The 7,993-nt window shown below is 48.1% G+C and overlaps 1 long non-coding RNA gene across 1 annotated transcript; it reads right to left on the bottom strand.

Moving 5' to 3' along the window:
- Positions 1-5,226: 5,226 nt before the first annotated feature.
- Positions 5,227-6,926, bottom strand: LOC139085013 (uncharacterized). Its single transcript, XR_011542971.1, has 2 exons — positions 6,790-6,926; positions 5,227-5,978 (listed from the first exon to the last, which is right to left on the bottom strand). It is a non-coding gene; the product is annotated as an uncharacterized lncRNA (long non-coding RNA).
- Positions 6,927-7,993: the final 1,067 nt, after the last annotated feature.

The raw sequence follows: 7,993 nt of genomic DNA, 5'->3' as shown, positions 1-7,993 counted from the left end.
CGGGGAGGGGCTGAAATGTTAAATTAGGGTGATCACAGTAGGGCTCTGAGACGTTAACATTGGTGAGGGAGCAAGGCTTACGGACGGCTAAGTCGGCAAGGGTGGGAAATCATTGCAAGCAGAGGGACCAGTGGGTGCAACGGCCCGGAGGGCAGTGGTCTTGATGGGTTTAAGGACCCACAAGATAGCGTGACTGAAATGGAGGCACTGAATGAGAAAAGAGTAGGAGTGAGGTTTGGGAGCTAAGGGAGTGGCCGACAGGGCAGATGGGGCGGGGCTTTGCAGGCCATTCTAGGGACTTCAGTGCTTCCTCTGAGTGACTCCTCGGCAGAGGAATGACTCGATTTGACTTTGGTTTTTAAATTATCACTCTGGCTTCTCTGTGGAGAAAAGTCTGTAAGGGAGCTAAGGTAGAAGCAGGGAACTCACTTAGGAAGCTACTGAGTAATTTGGGTGAGAGAAGATGGCAGACTGGGCCAGGTGGGGAGGAGTGGTTGGATTCTGGATATGTTTTGAAGGCAGAGCCCAAAGGATTTACTATGAAATCGGAACCAGGGTATACAAGAAAGAGAGAGGTCAAGGGTGATTCCAAGATCTTTGACCAGAGCAAGGGGCCAAATGAAGTGGGGACAGAAGGCTGTGGGAGGTTGGAGGTGAAGGGGATCAGAAGTTAGTTTCAGGAGAGATTAAGTTTTGCAATGCTGACTAGACATTATAGCGGAGTAGTTATTGAATAAATGGCTATCTATTTGAGTCTGGTATTCCGGAAGGGTTCAGGCTAGAAATCCAAGTTTGCGAGTAAAGTCACGAGGCCATATGAGATCACTTGGGGAGTAAGTGTCAGCAAAAAGATAATAGGTGTAAGGACTGAGTCCTGGGCACTCCAACTTGATGATTTAGGGGAACTAAGAAGTGAAAACATGCTCGCATGTTTGAATCTGTTTCCAAATTAAATTCTAACTCCCTAACCTTCAGAGGCTCCTCCAGAGTAAACTCAGTGGGATCCTTCTGCCCCGAGGCCAACAACTTCTGTAATTGGCTGTTCCCTGGCTACAGTTTTCTAGAAAGTCACCTCATAGCTGGCTACCAAAAATTGTCTGTTAAGCTTACGGGCCCTGTGTCCTAACCCCTACTCCCTTTTGCTCTTGAAGGGAAAACGTGAGACGAATGGAGAGGGACCTTTCTTGATTTCTTCAAGAATATTTCCCAGGTAAAGATATTCTGGAATGTTCAACTACAAGATGCACGTTTGAATACCGAGATATGTAAGTCATCTCATCCTGCTAATTAAGACACTTGACTTTCACACAGAAAGATGCCACCTGGCCCAGAGCACCTGCCTTCGGCAGGACTCTTTGCTGCATACTGGGAAACCTGGAGCCCAGAACTCAAGCCAACCAGAAATTCTCCTATTTCAAAGAAGGCTTTTCAAAATTTACTTTTTCATGTGCGTTTTATGCTGACTCTTGAGGTTTTAACACTACGGAATTTTTAAAAATATGAAAATTGTATTAAATAAAACTTTTAAGCTCTTTTCTGATTGCTCTCTCCTCCTCACCACATGCTGGAAGGAGAAGGAAGGCGGGAAGATAACAGCAGTCCTATGTATCTTGGAAGTACGATTGTTAAAACATTAGCTCATTGAGGAATAAGCCCTATCATCTGGGAAGAAATCATGGGGAATGTAGATTTTCCTTTTTTATAAAAGGAAATTTGACACCAGGGGTTAAGTGCTTCCTAATTTTCTTTTTAACAAACTTAAACTTTCTGTTATTACTTTACTGTACCTCTCAGAATTTCTCAAACCTCTAAACAAAGGGGTGGAAAGTACACAACTACAAAAGACTCTAAATCCTTTTTCTGTGTCAGAATACACCAGCAGGCCTGCCCTCATCCAATTACGCAGGACTATTCCCCTTCTCTTTGAGTTCCAGAAAGAACACACTCACAATTCTTAACTTGTACTTCTGTTCATCAGGCAACTCCAACTGTATTTTAAGCAACCCAGCAATAATAAACGAGAGGCAGACACCCAATTCATTTTCTAGATCGATATTTACTTTGAAAAGTTTGAATCTTTGTAGAAAAAAGGGGAAAAAGAATTCCACATTTCTGAGCTTCGCTAATATCCAGAGGCTCAAAATATATTCCATAAATTTCTAGACGCCTGAAGACTTGTGTGCATCCAGACCTTGGAATGAACCAGCCTGTACGAGCAAATGGAGTCTCATTCTTTCGAGAAGGCAGATGAAGGAGCACCTTAGAAATCTTAGCATCTTAGAAAGATGCAGACCTGACTTTGAAGACTAACTCCATCAACTTTACTGCCCATGTGCATAAGCTACCTTACGTCTTTAAGCTTTAGCTTCCTCATCTAAAAAAAGAAGAGAATAAATACCTTTCTCATTGGATATTGTGAGTATTAACCGAGGCAACTTAGACAAGCACCTACAAGTGGGCTGGTGCCCAGCAAATGTGATACCCGCCAATTACCAATGCAGAGAAACAGGTTCAACTGTAGTACTGGAGAAAAGAGATGTTTTGAGTGTGTTTTGAAACAGACATCATCTACTAGAAGGAAAGCACCAAATTCTTTTTCTAGTGAGTACATATTGTGCTTGCAGCATCGTTTCTTAAAGCAAGGAAATCCTTGGCATTACCAAATCTATGAATGCAGCTTGGTGATTATTGCTCCAGGTGAGCTAGGAGCTTTTTTATTCCCTTTTAAATTAGCTGTCAAATGAAAACTTTTCTGGGTTTTTGCAAACTCAAATACTAGAATCAATCAACTGAGCAAAGCCAAATGAAATCTTAACCTCCAAATTTCATTTCCAAATCTGTATTTCCACTCATGTAGATTCTTTTCCTCTTTGTATGTCTCAGGAATAACCAAGTTCTTCTAATCTTGTTTCCTTATTTTTGTGCTCTCTAGAGAAACCCAGACAGTCTGTTTTCATATTTGTTGGACCATAACCAATAGTGGTCTGATGAGCTCTGTGCACCTCGAGTGTAACTTTCCATATAATTCTTGTGGTCGGTTCTTAATTTGAGTTTCCCAGAGATTTTCTGTAATTTTATCAAGCTGCCTCTCAACCCTTAATGACTTACACAGACAACTTGGTGACCCAAATCAAACATGCCTAGAACTCATGGTCTTTAGCCAACCTCCTCTGCTTTGGGATCTCACAAACTAAGCAAAACCAGGCCTTGACACTTCTTGGATGGAAAACCAGAGGAAAAAAGGATGTGAGCTGAATTACTTAGTAGATGATAATCTTTCCTGCAATCTACACTGAACCAACCACGCCTTGTAGTCTGAAGTTTAACTGGAGGGCATCCATTGGAATAACATGTAAAACTAAGGTGCTATTAGTTTTTCCTATTACAACACTTCATTTGTCTAAATTCATGAGGAATGAGGAATTCTACTCATATATTTCACGACGGACTGAAGCTTATTCCCATAAGTGCTAAAACTTTCAATTTTAAATCAAAATCTTTATAAAAATGACTATCTACTTCCTTGTCTTTCTAAAGAGAGTCCAATAAGCATCATTTCACCTTGTCTTAATGATTATAGTTCATAATGATTGTTATTTATACTGATACATATTGATGACCTCCAGATCTTCTGTGCTACAAAGAAAAGTCTTCTCATGCTCCCAAAGACTCAAATGACTATTTGTTTTTTAAAATACCTGCCACTTCTTTTTCGGGTCTTGAACTTTTGCTCAGGCCTCCATTACAGTCAGTATCTTATCTTCCCCATTCTGATTGTCTACTGTAGGGTGGGTAACAAAAAGCCAATACCGTTAGAATTGTGCCTCAAGAAAAGGCAAATAGGCTCTGAGTGGAAGTCTGTGGAAACCTCCTAAAGGTAAGGGATCTAACCTTTAGTGCGTGGCCTTCTTGGGCTTTTTTATTTTTTAAAGCTTCCTAATTTGATGGTCGTGTGTCTGAGTTGAGGTTGGAGTCAGTGTCTGAATAAGGCGTTACCGCCTCATAGCATTTCCTTATGAAAGAACAAAAGCCAGTTCGTCCTCTTCACCTCCCGGCAGTCTTTTGACAAGTCTTGCTTTCTTGCATTTATTAATGGGAATACAGGAATGAAGCGACTTAGGCAAGGCCAGTAACACTTACCTTAAATTCTGATTGAGTAGTTTTTTCTAAGTCAAATGCTAAGGACAGAGTGGTGCCTGTCCATGACAACACTATATTTAGGGACTTCCCTAAATGATTAGTTTCCATAAACAGAAGGGCTGAGGGAGAAAGAAAGAAAGGATAGAGCTTTATCAGTCGAGTTCATGGACTGGATGCTTCGGGGTGCCTGTCTCTGACACTTGGAATTCAGGGATCTAAACCCAATTTAGACTTTTTAAAAATTAAAGTTACTGCCAATCACATAGCACCTCGAGAACATGTAATAAAGTGAAAGGAAATACGTATTTCTTGTCAGGTGTCTATAATTCCACCTGACACACAGAAGGCATTAAGTTGATCGATCTGGTTTTTAGGAGAGTAAAATCCTGCACACACGTCAACAGCCCTTTTAGCCTAAGTTTTTAGAGCACAAAGTTTTTATCAGAAGTGAAGCAGTATCTGTCATTAACAGACACCAGGCTGCATATGAAAAAAAAAAAATTGCAAGCATCAGTCACATAGGCCACAGGAAGAAAATACACTAAAGGTATTATGAGCCCAGAAGTTTCTATGTCACCCCTCAGGGCTCTGACGTGGGAGCTTTGCAGTGTGGGTGGGCGAGAGGGCACCCGGTTACAGGAGTGGGCACTGAAGGCAAGGTAGCCACTGACGCCCTGCCAGAGCCTCTCCCAGGCTCAGTGGATACGGTCTGCACAGAGGGTCTCATTGTCCCCAGTCCCACACTAAACTTTTACCACGGGACAGAGAGAATCGGTTAACTCCTTGTCGTCCACAACGAACAAGGCCGTGTCCAGTGAACTGTTAGCTTCACTCAGTGCAATTATTTATCTCTTACATCATATTCTACTCAAGTCTCCTACAAATTTTAAAACACAGACCTATCCATTTGGATACGGGTAAGCAAACAAACCAAAAAAAAAAAAAAAAAAAACCCTTAAATCTCATTTGGATGCCCTTGATCCTTCAGCGAAGTCTTCTGAAAATTAACGTGGCACAGAAAGATAGAAAAACGTGAAACATGGAGCAGCCGAGTTGAAACCAAGACATTACCTTCATCTGTCAAGCTTTAGGGGGTTTCCAGCTTGGAATAGGGGTTGACTTTTATTCCGAACAAAATGCCACCCCACCTCCCCGAACACACACACAAGCACGCAGGCACATGCACAAACACTTGGGTTATGTAGATGCCAAAACAGACAGGGAGGGGAAGTCAGGATTAACAGCAGTGAGAACGGTGGTGATGATAACAAGCTCGGCAAGGTTGCAGAGCCCCGGAGCTGCGCACAGACACCGTCTCCGCAATCCTCCCGGCGCGCTCGCGCGGACGGCTTTATCCAGGTCTCTCCATGGAGAGGGAGGCGCAGCGAGGAAAGGTGGGGCAGGCTGCGGTGAGGCTGGAAACAACCCGGGCTCCTGACACGCAGGCCATTGTCCTCTCCACCCTGCCCCCCCACCTTCCTGTCAGGTGCCTGGTAAACAGGCGAACTGATCTGGCGATTAGGGCGCTCCTGCCTTCGTGCAGAGTGACTGGTGGGATGTGGTGTTCCCTTATTAAAGTTCCAGTTGTAGTACGAATCAACGAAGCTGCAGGTGCAAACACTGTCGCCAACTGGGAAAACTGAGCCCCTGCAAGCGGGGCGCTCGGAGCACAGCCCGCCGGGCAGCAAACGCCGGCTGGGATCCTGGGGACCTCGGGGCAGGTGGGGGTCTTCTCTGGCGGCAAGTCCAGGGACCCAGGGGCCGGGCCAGAGAGAAAACCAAGCCTCATTTGTGAATGTTTTTTTTCTTTTGTACTCTCAAATGCCAGTGGCACATTCCTGGAAAAAAAGAGAAAGAAAAAGAAAAAGGTCCTGAGAAATGACTGGCGCTTGAACCACGGGGCCCACCGGAGGACAGCTGTCCCTTCGCAGCTCGGCCCCGGGGTCGGCGCGTGGCCGCGGCGGGGCCGGCCTTTCCCAGGTGGCAGGGGGACGAGGGGACACCTCCGGCCCTGCGGCGGCCCTTCTGACCCCACGGCCGCTCAGGCGCAGCCCGCCCCCAGCGCAGGTCCCCCAGCGCACCGCCCCCCGCGGAGCCCCCCCCGCCCGCCCAGGTCCCCCACACCGTCCCTCCGGCGCAGCGTGGCCCCCAGCCCCCGCGCAGCACGCCCCCCTGCGCAGCCCTCCCGGTGCACCCGCCCCCCCTACGGAGCGCCCCCCTCCCCCCCCCCCCCGCCGGCGCAGCTCCCCCAGCGCAACCGGCCCCAGCACAGCACCCCTCCTCGCAGCCCCCGCGTGCAACACCGCCCCCCAGCCGCGCAGCCCCCTAGCGCAGCCCGCACCCCCTGCACATCCCACCCCCGGCGCGCGCAGCAGCCCCCAGGCACCCTGCCCCTCCCCCGCCGTAACTGGCGGCCGGGACATTTTTCAGAGCCGCTCAGTCGGTAAATGAAACGTCAGCTCCCCTGTGATCCCGCGTGTGTGGGGCGGCGGCTGCCGAGCCGGGGCAGCTGCTGCTCTTTCACAGCCTCAGGCCTGCGCAGCCCGCGGGCGCCCCGCCGCCTCCGATCGCGGCCTCAGATCCCCGCCTGCCCCCGTGTCCTCCGTCCCGTCCCTGGGCACCCAGAGGGCTCCTTGCGCCCCGGCGCACCCCGAGGCTCCTGCAGTCTCTTGGCCTGGTGCAACTTGTCTGAAAGCCGGAGGCCAGGCTGCAACCCTGGAGAGGGAACCGTGGAGAACCTGACATGGCCGTCTAGGTCACTCCTCGAGAGAGAACCAAAGTCATCCTGGTTAATTATCAGGTTCTCCCTTTCCCTTAATGGGTACCTCAAAGGGGAGTTCTCACCCCGCTCAGTTAGATACTAACCCTTGCTCTGAAGTCATTTTGTCTGAAACTGACACGAGCACATGGATGAGCCTGGCCTGGACTAGACCACTTCTCCCAGCTCTGGGATTAGTCAAGTCCCAAGCCTGCAGCAGCAAAATGGCTTCTTGCACCATGGCCTTTACTCTGCTTTGGGGAGCGGAAGCTTGAGCTCTTTGGAAAGACTCGAGGTCCTTGCCCCCTCTGAGTGTCACTCCCTCTTCGGGGCTAAAGGGGTCACGGCTCCTTGCGGCGTGCTATCTGGACTTGCTAACCTGCGTGAGGACCTCGGGAAGAGGGCACAGCTGCAAGGCCAGAGCGAATCGCTGCTCCGCACCCAAGGAGAGAGCCCCCAGCCTCTGCAGCACCTAATAACAGACACAGAGCAACACCACTTCCTTGGTACCTACCATGTGCGTTTATTATTATGTGATTTACTCCTCACAACAATCTATTTTATGGATGGTAAAACAAGCTTCTGGAAGTTCAGAAAGTCGCCGAAGCTGCACAGCTATAGATGCCAGGTCTGCCTGACTCCATGCTCTTAAGGGTTCCACAGTCCTGGGCTAGACGGAGTAGGATTGATAAGGGAGAAGGCATCTTTCTGTTAGATGCTGGTTTAGAAACCCAGCTTGCAGAAGCGACCTTCACATCCTCACTGGAGGGAGCTGCGTTGGCTCTTCCCTCTAAAGGGTTTCCTCCAAGGCCTGAGATTTGAACCAGCATCAGATTTGAGCCAGCCTGTGTTTCTTAAATGCTCAACAGGGGAGAGCCCAGCTTTCATTTCTCATCCAAGACTCAAGAGAAGCTAATGAAGAGTGCGAAACTAGTTGTATTAGTCAGCTCCGGTTGCAGTAACAAAATAACATCAGCTGGGTGGCTCACACGCAGGAGATTTATTTTCTCACACGGCGTGGTTGGTTTCTGCGAGGACCCTCTTCTTGCCTTGCCGATGGCCACCTTCTCAGTGTGGCCTTAAGTGGTATTTCCT

Source organism: Equus przewalskii, chromosome 8, assembly GCF_037783145.1.
Source record: "Equus przewalskii isolate Varuska chromosome 8, EquPr2, whole genome shotgun sequence".
Lineage (NCBI taxonomy): Eukaryota > Metazoa > Chordata > Mammalia > Perissodactyla > Equidae > Equus > Equus przewalskii.
This window is presented reverse-complemented; position numbering and strand designations above follow the sequence as displayed.